We start from the raw sequence: 13,863 nt of genomic DNA on the forward strand, positions 1-13,863 counted from the left end.
CCATCACAGGTTCACAGAGTGCTGAGTGCACCCTAGAGCATGTGGGATGTAGAAACATCCAGGAATGTGTAAGTCTTTGGAAACAGTAGATTAACACCAGCATGCACAAGTCGCAGGAGGGTCTTGGGTTAGGATGCTTGACCAGGAGGAAACTTTGGGGAAGCCCACATGGAGAGCTTTGCTGTGAAAGCAGTCATGTATAAATGTCGGTCGTGTTATCTGTTTATGCTCTAGACTTGTTGCTGAGAAGTATGAGTGTGTGTCACAGTGGTTGAGGACATGGAACCATGCTCCCTCGATTTAGACCTTTCCTTGCCACTTACTAAGTATGCCAATACATCACTCTATTACCTTGAATGAAGAACATAGTGGTACTGCTGTAATAGTGCTGGGAACAGGTAAAAACACTTTGTCCTAAGTACTGCCATTTTGACTTCAGACTCCATTTTATCTTAGGGTGAAACAAAGTTCAAATTCTCAAGCCCTAGGGGATCTGGGAACTTTCCGGTAGCTGACCAACTTCCCCCTTAAACAATAGAAACATTCTGTAATGCTTAGTTCTCTAAAACATTATGGCTGTTCCTAACAACGACAACAAAATGAATCTGATTGGTTGGACAGAAAAGGTTACATTCTGTGTGGATTGACAATGATGGAACACATAGGGAAAGCCTCTTCTAATCTTTGAATTCTGATTGGTGGAAAACTGTAACTGTGACTTGGCACAGATGTTTGTGGTTTTGTGTTTATAAATCCTGCTTCAACCCCTCCAAGATTTCAAGTCCTTGTCCTACAGCCCTGATCAATCAGCTACCCCGATTGCATAGTGAGGTATTAAAGACTTTGCTGTTTCATGATCCCATAGGTACGGTCTCTTTCCCTTCTTGTGGTGTACAAAGGATACTGTGTAACAATAGTGGTAGAGCAGGGTGTGGCACCATGTAGAATGTTTACCGCTCATCTCTCTGCTAGGTATGCTCCATGAAAGCTTTTGGAAGTTTGTATTCTGAGGTAGGAGATGGTTCTTGTTTTAAATCAACATACTTTCCAGGGTTATTAGGAGAGAAAACCAACTCACAGGTCATACTCTATTTCTGTACAACTCATTGTGGGTGCTGCTGTCTTCTTCATATTGAAATACATTTGCTTACATAGGTGAAGGTGCCTGTGGAGGCCAGGTGAGGTTGCAGGATTCACTGGAGCCCTTGTTTCAGGTGGTTGTAAGCTGCCATAGTAAGTACTGGGAACCCAACTGCTAGTCACTCAGCTGTCCCTCTAGCCCCTAGAACAGTGCCATCATGATAAATTATCAGTGTGTGAGCATGGCTGATATAAAGCCCAGCATTTGTATTTGTTCTAAGCAAAGTTTACTTTTTAAAACTTTTTTATTGAATCTTTAGGGGTTTCACATCATACACCCCAATTCTGTTCACCTCCCTGTCTCCCCAAAGTTACCCTTCATCTCTGCTGTAGCCAACCACGAAACAAAGCAAAAACAAAGTAAGTAAGCAAGCAAAGTCAATTTTCTTTGGCCCCAAATTCTGGCTTCACTGGTTTAATGAGCTTGGCATCTTTTTTTGATTGAATGAATTCATAATTAGAAGGTATAAATGAAAAAGAGGTACCTATCACCCAGAGTACAAATGGGAGACATGGTTTCCATGTCAATTCTTTTCAGTAGCCTTCTCCTGGACCGAACCACCCACTGCAAACACCAGACTGCTGTCTTTTTAAGGTGTATTTGATTACATATTTTATTTTCTCACTTAATTGCTTCGCTTTGTTTTTAACTCTAGCTTAGTGGGATTCTTTTAAGTGACTTCATAATATTGTATTTTATGGAGGTGTTGATCTTTTAAGGCTGCCATGTCAGATTCTTGATCTTTTTTGTAAAGCTGTGCATTATAAATAAAGCTGTGAGAACATCAAAAGAAAAGAAAGATTCCACTAATAACTATTTTTTATATCAGAGAGTGGACTATAACAAAACTAAAGGACACCTCTCACTTAATACCTTGTTTAAAGGTCTGGATGCCTCTAAGTAGTTTTAAAAGTCCCAATGGCATTGATAAGAATGGACATCTGAGGGTGGAGTATCTGAGGGGGACCCCCAAATGGCTGCCTTCCCTTATGAAGTTTGGGATAGTGTAGATCTTGTTGTGTCAGCTGTTGCATTGCCCTACAATGGGTGCAGAGACATATACCAAGGCCAAGTTCTCTATGCATAATGAAAGTCTGAATAAAGAGTCATGGGAGAAATTCTAGTGAGGCTGCCATCTCCTCTGTGGTACTGGGAGACACACCTGCTTGATGACTGTGATCCTATTCGTAAATATAGAGATGCCCTAAAACCAGGACAGCAATTTCAACTGGCTGCCATAGAAGTTGCATGGCCACTCCTATATGTAGTAAAACATAAGAGGGGGGCAAGATGTCTACCCAGTGGAAATTTGCTCATGTAAAAAAGGATGAGCTAAAGATATGTCTTGATGTTTATTATTGTTGGCAAGACACAAGGGGAAAAGGAGCACAAGGTAAAACTGTGCTAAAGAACTCTTTCTGGCATCCAAAAACTTGCATGGAATGAGTCTGATAGCAAAAAGAGAAAGAAATAATATAAAAATGACAGTAAAGAACTCAAGAAAGTGGAGTTTTCTACCCAGCTCTCCAGGACAGATAATGCTGTGTTCACCCACAAATTAAAGGGGTCAGTCTATCAGTGACCTCAGACTGTGATAGTGGCTTTGGTGAGTCCCATGAGAAAACATGAATTTTGTAAAGAAGTATTCAGCAGACATAAATGACTTAGACCAGCATGTGAACAAGTTCCAAAAAAGGGGAGATGTTTGAAGATCAAATATCTATGCTGGGTACATCTCTGTGCATCTAGAAAACCTGACTAGCAAAACTGGGTATGAGAAGTATGGGTGACTGTAACCTGTAATTCTCAATAACATATATTGCTTATTGCCTGAAGCTTTACATATAAAAATAAACAATCTTTTAACAGATGTGGCAGCATGAGGACAATGAAATTGTAACGGTATATGTATATGTAAATATCTTAATCAGAGGTAGAACTATATAGTGACAAAATATCCTTAAATGTATCAGCTTGCAAAATATCTTAACTTATGTATGTAGAAACATACATACATATAATATGATGAATTAACATTGTATTAGTGTGTAAAAACATTGTAAATAGAAAGAGGAACCTACACAATATAAGAAATATAATTTCAAGTTTGTAACGATACAAAAATAATTTTACGTAAATATCAATATACAAGAATCTATATCAATGTAAGTTGTCTATAACTAATAGTTGTTAAAATAATGTAAATGAGCTAAATATTGTAATTATAATACTAACCCAATAACTGTTTTGTTATATATAATTTTACTATGTTAAAGTTAAAACCTTTTTATTTTAGATAGGAAGAAGGAGATGATGGGGAATGTCCTTCTATATCTTTTATTAGTTGATGAATAAAGCTGTTTTGGCCAATGGACAGACAGAATTTAGCTAAGCAGGAATTCCAAAGAGGCAGGGAAAAGAAACACAAAGGAAAGGTGCTACATAGCCACCAGGGAGGTTGGACACCCAGGTATTCTCCAGTAAGACAAGGCTACATGGAGATACACACACACACAGACACACACACAGACACACACACACACACCTTAACATCAATTTGTTTGTTTCAAAGTGGTCTTTTCATTTTGCATTCTCTACAAAAGGAAACTTTCTCTTCAACACATCTTTCCTAGAATTTGGTGTGACCAATGCTTGCTTTAATGACCCCAATTGCTGTGTAGTGAGTGTGAATATTGTACTTTTCTAATAATTATAAGGGACAAGTGTCACTCATACATTTTTTCAGAGGGGAGTAGGATATTCTATTAACTTCTTTGTCATTTTCTTATGATTGGATTTTAAACTTACATTTTCATTCTCTTTGGGTTCTATAAGCTTTGTGTCACTAAAGACTGGAATATGCTGTCAGGTAGAACATGAGCAATGCCAATCCTTCCAGGGCTGCTTGATTTTCCAGTTTTGATGGATATGTAGACACATCTGTCTTGCAGAACTCATGGTATCACTCTTTTCTTTGAGTCCTAATGCTTTTTTGATAGATGAATGTATGTGCTGGTGTGTGAACAGTGTTGGTTTTCATGCTTCCGTGTGGCAGGTCTCATCACCTTCAAATGATGCCTCACCCATGCAATCCAATAGAAATGTATTTGAAACATGTGTGACTTACTCCTGAAGTCTGTTGGCTGCATAGTGAGAAGACTCTTGCACAGTTTCTTCTCCTTTCTAAAGAAATTTATTGAATTAATCAGTACTGATATTGGTGACCTCAAGAGGAATGAATTGGGATTGACTTCTGTAATAATTTAATGCTTTGGATTACAGTTTTGCTGTGAAAGTAAGGAAAGGGGGACTTTGATAGGCAGTGTCTTATTCTTTTGCATATTTATCTCCAGTACTTTTGGGTATAAATTTTGTATGTTGCACTTGACTGACATCTACAAGGATAGCATTCTATATCAGCACAGCAACACTCAGTTGATTTAAATACCCTTTAGGGATCATCAAGAGATAAACAGTCTGTCTCTAAAATGGACGAACTATTTCAAAAGGAAAGTTGTTGAACTTGATGTGAAAACTTCAGAAGATGTCATTGCTGTTTTTCTGAATATTACTGGGAAACTATTCTGAGTCTCTACTGTATTCATTCACATGTGTAGACTGGCAAATAAGATGTTCATATGTCTACAGAAAAACATCTAATCTGCATTTCAAATAACTTGTTAGACTATGTAAGGTTTTAATTTTTCCTGTTCAGCTGAGTACACTGACACATAAGCTTTGTTAAGTAAGTCAGCCTTTTTATTCATGTTTGTTCATTTCATATTATGTTCGGGTAGATCCTGAGGTCGCAATTAAAACATAGAATGGATATTAAATTTATATTTAGTTTATACTTCACTAAAGCAGGGATTTCTGTATCCAGCTAATATAACTAAGGAAGCTAGAAGCTGCATTTGTAAATTTACACATAAAGTTTGCACAACTGAGAAAATTATGGGAAACTTAAGGAGAACACATGTGTACATAAAGGATAGATTTGGATAGGAGGAGATAAAGAAGGGAGGAATTCCACACATAGCAAAGGACAGATTTCAAACAGAGTTAACACAGAAAGGCCTTTGGAATCCCTCCTCTAATTTTCAGCTTTTAGATCTGCAGTTAAGGTCCCTGAGGATAGCACATCCATCAAACATATTGACTTCTGTTTATCGAGCATTTGTTTTGCCTATGGCACTGTATTGTCTCTCCATGCTTGTACAGGTGCCCGATGTTCCTGCCAAGGACCAAGTCTCATGTTCCCTGTCCTGCTCAGAATATTGCCTTTTCCCTCTGTCTGACAATCATTCTTTTCATTCCATTGAATTTCCTCTAAGGAAACATGCTACGACTTCTCTCATTAAAGCAAAGAACATCAAAAGCAGGCTATGTTCCTATTAATCCAACAGTGGCTGACTATGAATGGAAAGGCCAAGAATCCAGAATTTGCATGATCTGCAAGGCTGGATGTCTCGGCTGGTCTTCAGTAGATGCTGGGATCCCAAAGAAGTAGGAAAGGACCCTAATGCCAGTGAAGAAATGCATTTGCTAGCAAGGTGAGAGCAAGCAGGCACAAAGAAAAAGCTTCCTTCTTCTACGTCGCTATATTGGCTCCCAGCACAAGGAGTAGCCGAGATTAAAGATGTGCCTTCCTGCTTAAAGGTCTAGATTAAAGACATGTGTCTTCCTAACTCAAAGATCCAGATTAGATCCTACTCAAATTAAACAAAAATCTCCTCTAATGTGTGCCCTCCTTTTTGGGGCTTTAATTCTAAATGTAGTAGAGTTAACAACCAGGAATATCCAACACATCATGTAACATGGATAATGCTCAAAACAATTCTATTAATGAAAACAAGCAAAATAAAAATTGGATCAAATAAGAAAAAGCGGAGTCATACTTAAGAGAAATGATCAACATGTCAGTCATCATTCACCCTGCATTTCAATTTTTCCTGGCATCTTTGAAAGAACACAGCGGCACTTGGCTCATGACAAATGTCTGAAAAGGACAAAACTTTGTGCTTTCTCCTAGAAATTGCAACACTGAATTTCATCTCCTCCTCTAGGAATGAACAAGCTCATCAGTAGACCCACAAGGCTGAAATAACTCAGGAGCACACCAAGCCTGGTAAACACCAGATGCTTGATTCGGAGAACCAGAGAGAGCAACTGGTCTTGCCACTTCTGGGTGGCACATTAAGTGACTCATGGGCTTCTACCCACAGAGACTCCTCCTGCTAATGTTCTGCTCTTCTTGATGCCGCTTTTTACCACATCATCTGTCAGAGCCGTGAGCAACTGACAGATTGCCTCAATGGATTCAAGACACTGTTGGCAGTCTGAGATAAAATCTGTCAACACTGGAGATTCCTCCCTTCCTGAAGTGTATGGCCTAGAGTGAGCAGTTAGGAAAGCAACCTTTATATGTTAGGATGTCAAATTTGTGTTAGGAGATGCTGAGAAGCAGTTGAGCCATGCAACAGGGGGAGGCAGATGCTGAGCCTCCCTATACCTATTTCCTTCACAACATCCTTGTCCTGCTCCGTGGTTTCCTTCAGTTCTTTCTTCAACACTGCCTTCTAAAGTGACTTCTTCCGTAGGACTGTGATAGTAGCTGCCAGTCATTCTTCATTATTGAAGGTCTTCTTCCCATTTCAGATAATTTTTAATGTTTTATTATTCCCCTTCACTGAAATGGCAGTCTTGGGCAAGTGGGGGCTTTTTTATTGTAGTTGAATCTCCAAGGCTTAGAGCATTCATAAACACAACTAGTGAGTACATTTTGGTGAATATCAAGTTGTAATAAACCACACATTTTAACGTCAGCTTTGCCTTGTATGGAAGATATTGCGCTCCATTCACCTTTTAGGTGAGAAATCAGGGCTCATGATATTAGTAAGTATTGGAGCTGTTTCAAGCACAACTGATCCCAGTTTTTGTTGTTGCTGTTAAATTTTGACTTGTAATTCTGGCTACTGAATATTATCTCTCACTGTGGAGGAGTCTTGGGATCACCATGGGGTCACAGTGTAGGCACCAACCAGCATGATGCTTGCACCCTAGGTACTCAGGCAGTACTGGATTCTCTACTCTTTGTCAGATGATTCCTCTTTACTTCTACTTCACTGTTTACTGTAAACTGTTCCAAATTATGTTTGAAATTAAAATGTTTAAAATCATGTTAACAAATTAACACTGGCTTATATACACCAGAAGAGTTTCTTGTATAAATACTCATGGCATGTACAGAAGGCTAGCTGGAGTCAGTTCTGGCGCAAAGAGCTTGTCACTTGCGATCATGAGAAAGTGTCTAGAAGTCTGTGCTACACAGATGAAATGCAATACTGACTGCCTACACAAAGGAAAACAGTGGAAAGATGAAGTAGAATAGCACTCTGAACACAACATTGAAACACGAAGTGGTTTTTAACAGACCAGATGGTGGGAAACAAATGAGTACTTAACATGCTGTAGTAGGAACAATGGGAGTTGGAGACCACATGGACCACGATGTTGATAACATTCTTATGTATTGTAGGTTCTAAATGTGAACATCCTGGGGAGAAGAACTTAGTCACCAGTCAGGGATGCTGAGAAACAGGAATCACTCAAATCGGTGGCTTCAACGAAGAGTGTTAGAAGAAAAGTAAAAGGTGAATATAAAAGAGAGATGGTAAATAGAACAAATAGAATAGTCACAGTATATGTGGTGATTTGAATAAAAGTGGCCCCCAAAGGCCCATAGGGAGTGGCATTATTAGGAGGTGTGGCCTTGTTGGAGAAGGTGTGGCTTTGATGGAAGAGGTATTTCACTAGGGAGTGGGCTCTGAGGTTTCAGATGCTCAAGCTAGGCCCAGTGAGTCAATCTCTTCCTCTTGCTTGTGTATCCAAATGTAGAACTCTCAGCTACCTCTCTAGCACCATGTCAGCCTGCATGCTACCATGCTTACCATGACAACAATGAACTAAACCTCTGAACTGCAAACCATTCCCAATTAAATGTTTTCCTTTATAAGACCTGCTGTGGTCATGGTGTGTCTTTACAGCAATAGAAACCCTTAAGAACACAGTATATGCTAATAAAAATTAATAATCAATAATACCCAACTATGAGTGTTTTGAGCTACAATAATGACTGCCATATAAGAAATACTCACAGATACATTATATGCTATGAGCAACGTGTAGAAGGAGACTTTCTCTGTCTATCTCAGTTCCACCAGACTGTTTTCTTCCCATCCACTGGGTCTCCACAGCTGCTATGAAATAACCACTCTGAGGCTTAATATCTGTTACAATCATTTGGCTAATGGCTTAGGCTTCTTACTGGCTAGCTCTCTCTTAATTATTACCCCATTTCTGGTAACCTGTGTATTACCATGTGGTCTTGGATTACTGGTGATATCCTGGCATCTTGCCTCCCCTGTGGATACAAGGCTTCTTTTCAAACCCACCTACTACCTTTGTTTATACCTGTTCAGATTTCTTGCCTGGCTTTACTTTGTTAAGCTATTGGCCAAAACAGCTTTATTCATCAACCAAAAAAAAATCACATAGTCTTAGCATATAGAAGAGCATTCCCCCCATGAAACATGGGAATGACCAACCACTGTATGGTCAGATTTAAAACTGACTCCACAAAATGAAACACACACATCATACTATTATCAATCCAAGAATCTATAGGTAGTCTGATTTTAGGCTCTGGGGGAGAACCTAATACCATCATGCTGCTAAATGATCACATTGTTTACACCAACTTCTAATGACTTATTATTATATGCATAGATCAATATATCTCACAACCCTCATTTGAGACACTGCCATTTGTAGTAGGTAGTGACTAATAAAGAAACCCACAACTGGCCAATTGTAGAGAATAAGGCTGTGGTATTCTTAGCCTTAAAGGGGAGGGACATACTCACATACATACATACATACATACATACATACATACATACATCACATTGATGCAGAAATAGGGAACAGAAACAGTATAAAAGCCAGAGATGGTGGATAACTACAAGAAAACAGTGTCTTCTGGACACAGCAGGACAGTTACACCTATGCACTGAGGAATTTTAATACCATGCCTAAAACCTGTGCAAGCCTAAGCCAGACCAAATCCTAGCATGGGAGTTCTCCATTTCTTCTATTCCTAGCCATGGAGTGTTTGACAACAGTTAGCTTCTACAAAAAGGAGAAACAGTTTTCTCTATGAGTGTAGTTCTTGGCAAGTTGAACACATTGCAGTGTGCATAATTCTTTGGAAGCACACATTGGTCTTGAAGACTTAAAAAAAAAGGATACAAATTTGGGTGAGGTAGATAGAGAAAGAAGTATATCTTGGAAGAGTTGAGGGAAGAAGGGTTGAATATGATCAAAACTATGTCAAAGAACTAATAAGAATTAATATTGAAAAAATATACTAGTAAAATTAAAACATCAAATCTGATCATCCAGAAGTAGCATTTGACCACATTTACCAGGCAATCTCTATCATCCTTCTACACATCATTGTGAGCACATAGTCTGTATATTTGTGTGTGTGTGTATTTTTAGACATATGTTTAATATATTGTAACTTAGATGATACATGTTATGAAAATATGAAAATAAAAAATTGGATTTTTACTTCAGCACTTCCTGTTTGTTAAGATATAATTTTAGGAGGACAACTTTTATTTTTAAGTGTTATTTGTAATTGTTCTTTTCCTCAATCTCTTGCTTGTATTTAACTCTTGTTAACTCTTACAATGTCTACCATTTATAGACAGGGTGACATTGGGATGGGAGTGTCATCAGAAGACCTATTCCTTCTTTTCCTAGCCATTGAGCTCTTGGCAATTGTTAGACAATCCTTAATCAAACTTGGGAGATCAGGAGAAGCAGAGCTCCCTGAGAATGGCGCACTGGAGCTCCTGTCAACATCAGAGATGAGGAAGGGACAATTATGTTCTCCCGAGGGTACCAGGGTCCATGGCCTGGGAGAGAGTTCATAGCTTCCCTCCAGAGAAGGAAACTTGTGGGTTATCATCTCAGTTTGCTTCTCTGTTGCTGTCATGACCAAAACAGAAACTTGGATATGAAAGGATTTATTTCCTCTAACAATGAGGTCACAATCCACCATTGAGGGAAGTCAGAGCAGGAACTCAATGTAGCAGCATGGAGGTTGAAATTGAAGCAGAGATCTTGGAGGAGCACTGTTTGCTGGCTTGTCTCCCATGGCTTGCTCATCTTCTTTCATATACAATGTAGGACCACCCATCTAGATACCATGCACAGTAGGCTGGCCTCTTCCATATCAACAATCATGAAGAAATTAAGAAAATGCCATGTAGACATGCCCAAAGGCTAATTTAATGGAGGCAGTTCTTTAATGGAGGTTCCCTCTTCCCAGATGACACTAGTTTGTGGGACGTTGGCAAAGAGTAACTGACACAATCATGCTTCGTAGGTATGTTGGCAAGCATCAGTGCATATGTGCAGATAAGCACCTCTCCAAATGACACTTCATTTTTTATTGTTTTAAGATAAGATTTTACATCATAGCCTAAACTGGTCTTAAACTTGTGGCAATCCCCTTGCCTCAGCTTTCCAAGTGCTGAGAGTACACGCGTGACTTACTATATCTGGATGAGACTTATACATATATTTTCAGATGATATTACCAAAGTTAGTAGACTCTAAACGTTAATAGGCAGTTCTATTTTAGCGCTATAGGCCTGTCATTTTGTTTTGATAACTGCTATCTACCCAGGGCTACTAAGTACTTGTGTCAAGAGCACGTTTTTTTAGATTTATTTTTTATGTGCATGGGTACCTGCATATATGTCTGTACCACGTATGTGCAGTGCTTGTGGAAGCCAGAAGACAGCTTAGATCCTCTGGAACTGGAGTCACAGTTGTGAGCAGCCATGTAAGTGCTAGAGACTGAACCTGGGTCCTCTGCTAGAACAGCCAACTGCTCTTAGCCACCAAGCCATCTCTCCATTTCCGCTACTGGACACTGGTCCAAATAGAGGTGTGTTGTATGTGTGAAATTTGTTTACTATACTTAAAGTTTTTCGCCTATGAAGAAGAGTAATCTAAGATACCTTAATAACTTTTAATGTTAATTTTATGTTGAAAACATATTTGGGACATTGAATTAATACATTGTGTACCTTCATGTGCTACAATAACTGTATAATTAAATGTGTAGTCTCATACATAGATACATATTGGATTGACATAATATTGAGTTCGGTTCTGATATTTCTTTTTGCTTCTTGGGAATGTGGATATTAAAACATCCTGTTGCCCATATAGCTCATATTGTGCTCTAACAAACAGCGGTACTCTGAGCTAGCGACCCAAAGTGGTTTTCTCTTTGAAGCAGCAGGGTACTTGGGAGCTTGTGTGAACTGAAGAGCATGAGGTTTACTCAGATAAAACGTCTCTTGTATCAAACTTCTCAAATGTGTTGTATGCACATTAATTGTGGAGAAGAACTGGTGTAGGGTTTGTGAATGACTTAATGGCTGCATTGTGTAGAGTGAAGCCTTTTCCTTGCCAGCAGCTTTGGTTTATCCCCCGACAGTCTCCTGGGCTCTGCCGTGTTGTAGTACCTAAATAACACACAAGACGCTGTATTAATTATGAAGCTGTTGGCCTTGCTTGTTTCTTACTGGCTAGCTCTGACTTAAGTATTCATCCCATAATTGTTAATCTAAGTATTTCTCTTACCGGTGAAGTTTCCGGGCTTCTTATCCCGATGGCGGTTACATCTTGACTTCATGTGTTTCTCCTATCCAGAGTCCTCCTTGACTATTATCCCACCTATCTTGCTTCCCTATTGGCCAACAGTGCCTTATTGACATATACACAGGACTTTCCTCATCATCTCCTCTTTTCTGTCTAAACAAAAAGAAAGGTCTTAACTTTAACAGAACAGTATCAAGTAAGAACATAGTTACAATATTTTCTCCGTCAACATTCAGCAAGATTTAAAGAAAATATCATCTATCCCATCCTTGTGAGTCCAAAGTCTGATATGTAGCTTATCTTTTATCATAACTAGGGAAAACTATAACTATCTGTCTTCAACTCCATCAAAGACCACAGAAGGATAATATATAAACACTAGAATTGACAGAGACATCTTGCTGCCTGGACAGACACCCGAAGTTTCTCTGTAATGTTGGGGCATCCATCTTCAGCCCATAGGCCATAATGTGTCCAGAAGACTTCTCAGCAAAGCAGGAAATTTCAAACTGTCCATCTGCATCAGCAGTCTGTCAGTCATTTTTCTGTGTCCTGCAGAAAGTCTCGTAGACTCTTCCATGAATCAGGAACCCTGAAGGACTATTTGAGTTCAGCAGTCACCTTCCTATGGGTCCTGAATGTCCAGTTTATACAGCAATAGTCAAACAGTCTAGGCAAGAGCAGTTTCTTGCCCAAATGGCTAATCTTGCCATGTTAAAAGCAAACTCCATAACTAGTTTCTTTGATGCCCATCTTCCTCTCAGATGTAATTGGTGCTGCCAGGAGCAGACATTTCTCATTATTAAGAAAAAACCTAAATCCTTTTAAATGCCATTTTCTGAAGGTCTTTGAAAGGTTTGAAGACTGTCTATCTATCTGTCTCAAATACATCTCTATATATCTAGAAAACCTAACTTACCTAACTATAAATTCTGACTATTATAAGTAGCTATCTATAGTCTGTATTTAATTATGCATTATGTTTTAAAAGAACAGTATAAGGACAATACTTAGTCAAGAGGAGAAATATACATATCACATAATTGACCTTGAATTTGTATCAATAAATGAAAAACCATACCCATACCAAGTATTCATTTCCATACCATAATTCCCTTTTTCTTTTAAAAAGAGATTGGTTGTGATCATCAACCAATAATAAGCAACCCCATTTAAATGAAAACAAAGATTTATAAGCAATATTGGTATTTGGATGTCGCTCATTCCAAATAAACATTTATAAGCAATATGGGGATTTGGACGTCACTCATTCCAAACTGCTTCATGCTGGAAGGGGGCACTGTTCACACCATGGGCATCATGACGAAACTCAGAAACCTGTAGAAGTCCCTATTTTCGGGATCTGTAAGGCTTCATCATCTTAGCTGTTTTAGATGTTGAATCACTTGGGCCATTGCTTCCAGGGGTCTTGGTTCATCAAACCACAGAAGCCTGGAAGGAATCCTTAGCTTTTCATCCTCTGTGGAAACATAAACTAAAACTCTTTTCCAAAGTAACACATCCTTATACTTAAATTTTGAAGTCAAGGCATTTTCAAAACATGTAAGTTGAGTTAATTCAGGAGCATTTATAATCAAGTGTACTTCAGTGGTTGTTCCTTCCTTAGCAATCAAAAAACTGAAAAACATTAGCATACAGTATCCAGACTCTCTGTGTATTTTCCATTTTTACGTGGCTTATTTATTTATCTATTATTATTCTATTTCTTTTACATATATTTATTTCTCTGAGACAGGGTTTCTCTTTGGAAACCCGCCTGCCTCTGCCTCTGCCTCTGCCTCTGCAGCAAATCCTACCGGCTTGCGCCACCACAGTTGACTTCTCTATTTACCACTATGCCGTTTCGTTTTCTCTCTCAGTCCTACGTATATTTTTAGACACACTGTAAACCTTTAGAGGTTTTTCTTCATCCAAGTCTGACTTTACTGTAAATCTTTATGTTTTTCTGGCCACGT

At 38.7% G+C, this 13,863-nt stretch overlaps 1 long non-coding RNA gene across 1 annotated transcript in view; it reads left to right on the forward strand.

Annotated features, from left to right (window-relative positions):
• The first annotated feature begins 954 nt into the window (after positions 1-954).
• The window catches only part of LOC110343120, a 39,895-nt gene continuing 26,986 nt past the window's right edge, over positions 955-13,863 (forward strand). Inside the window, exons 1-2 of the long non-coding RNA XR_002385316.2 lie at positions 955-1,011; positions 7,680-7,794. This is a non-coding gene — a long non-coding RNA (uncharacterized LOC110343120). The remainder of the gene's footprint in view (positions 1,012-7,679; positions 7,795-13,863) is intronic.

This window comes from Mesocricetus auratus, unplaced genomic scaffold (genome assembly GCF_017639785.1).
Source record: "Mesocricetus auratus isolate SY011 unplaced genomic scaffold, BCM_Maur_2.0 Super-Scaffold_100014, whole genome shotgun sequence".
NCBI lineage: Eukaryota > Metazoa > Chordata > Mammalia > Rodentia > Cricetidae > Mesocricetus > Mesocricetus auratus.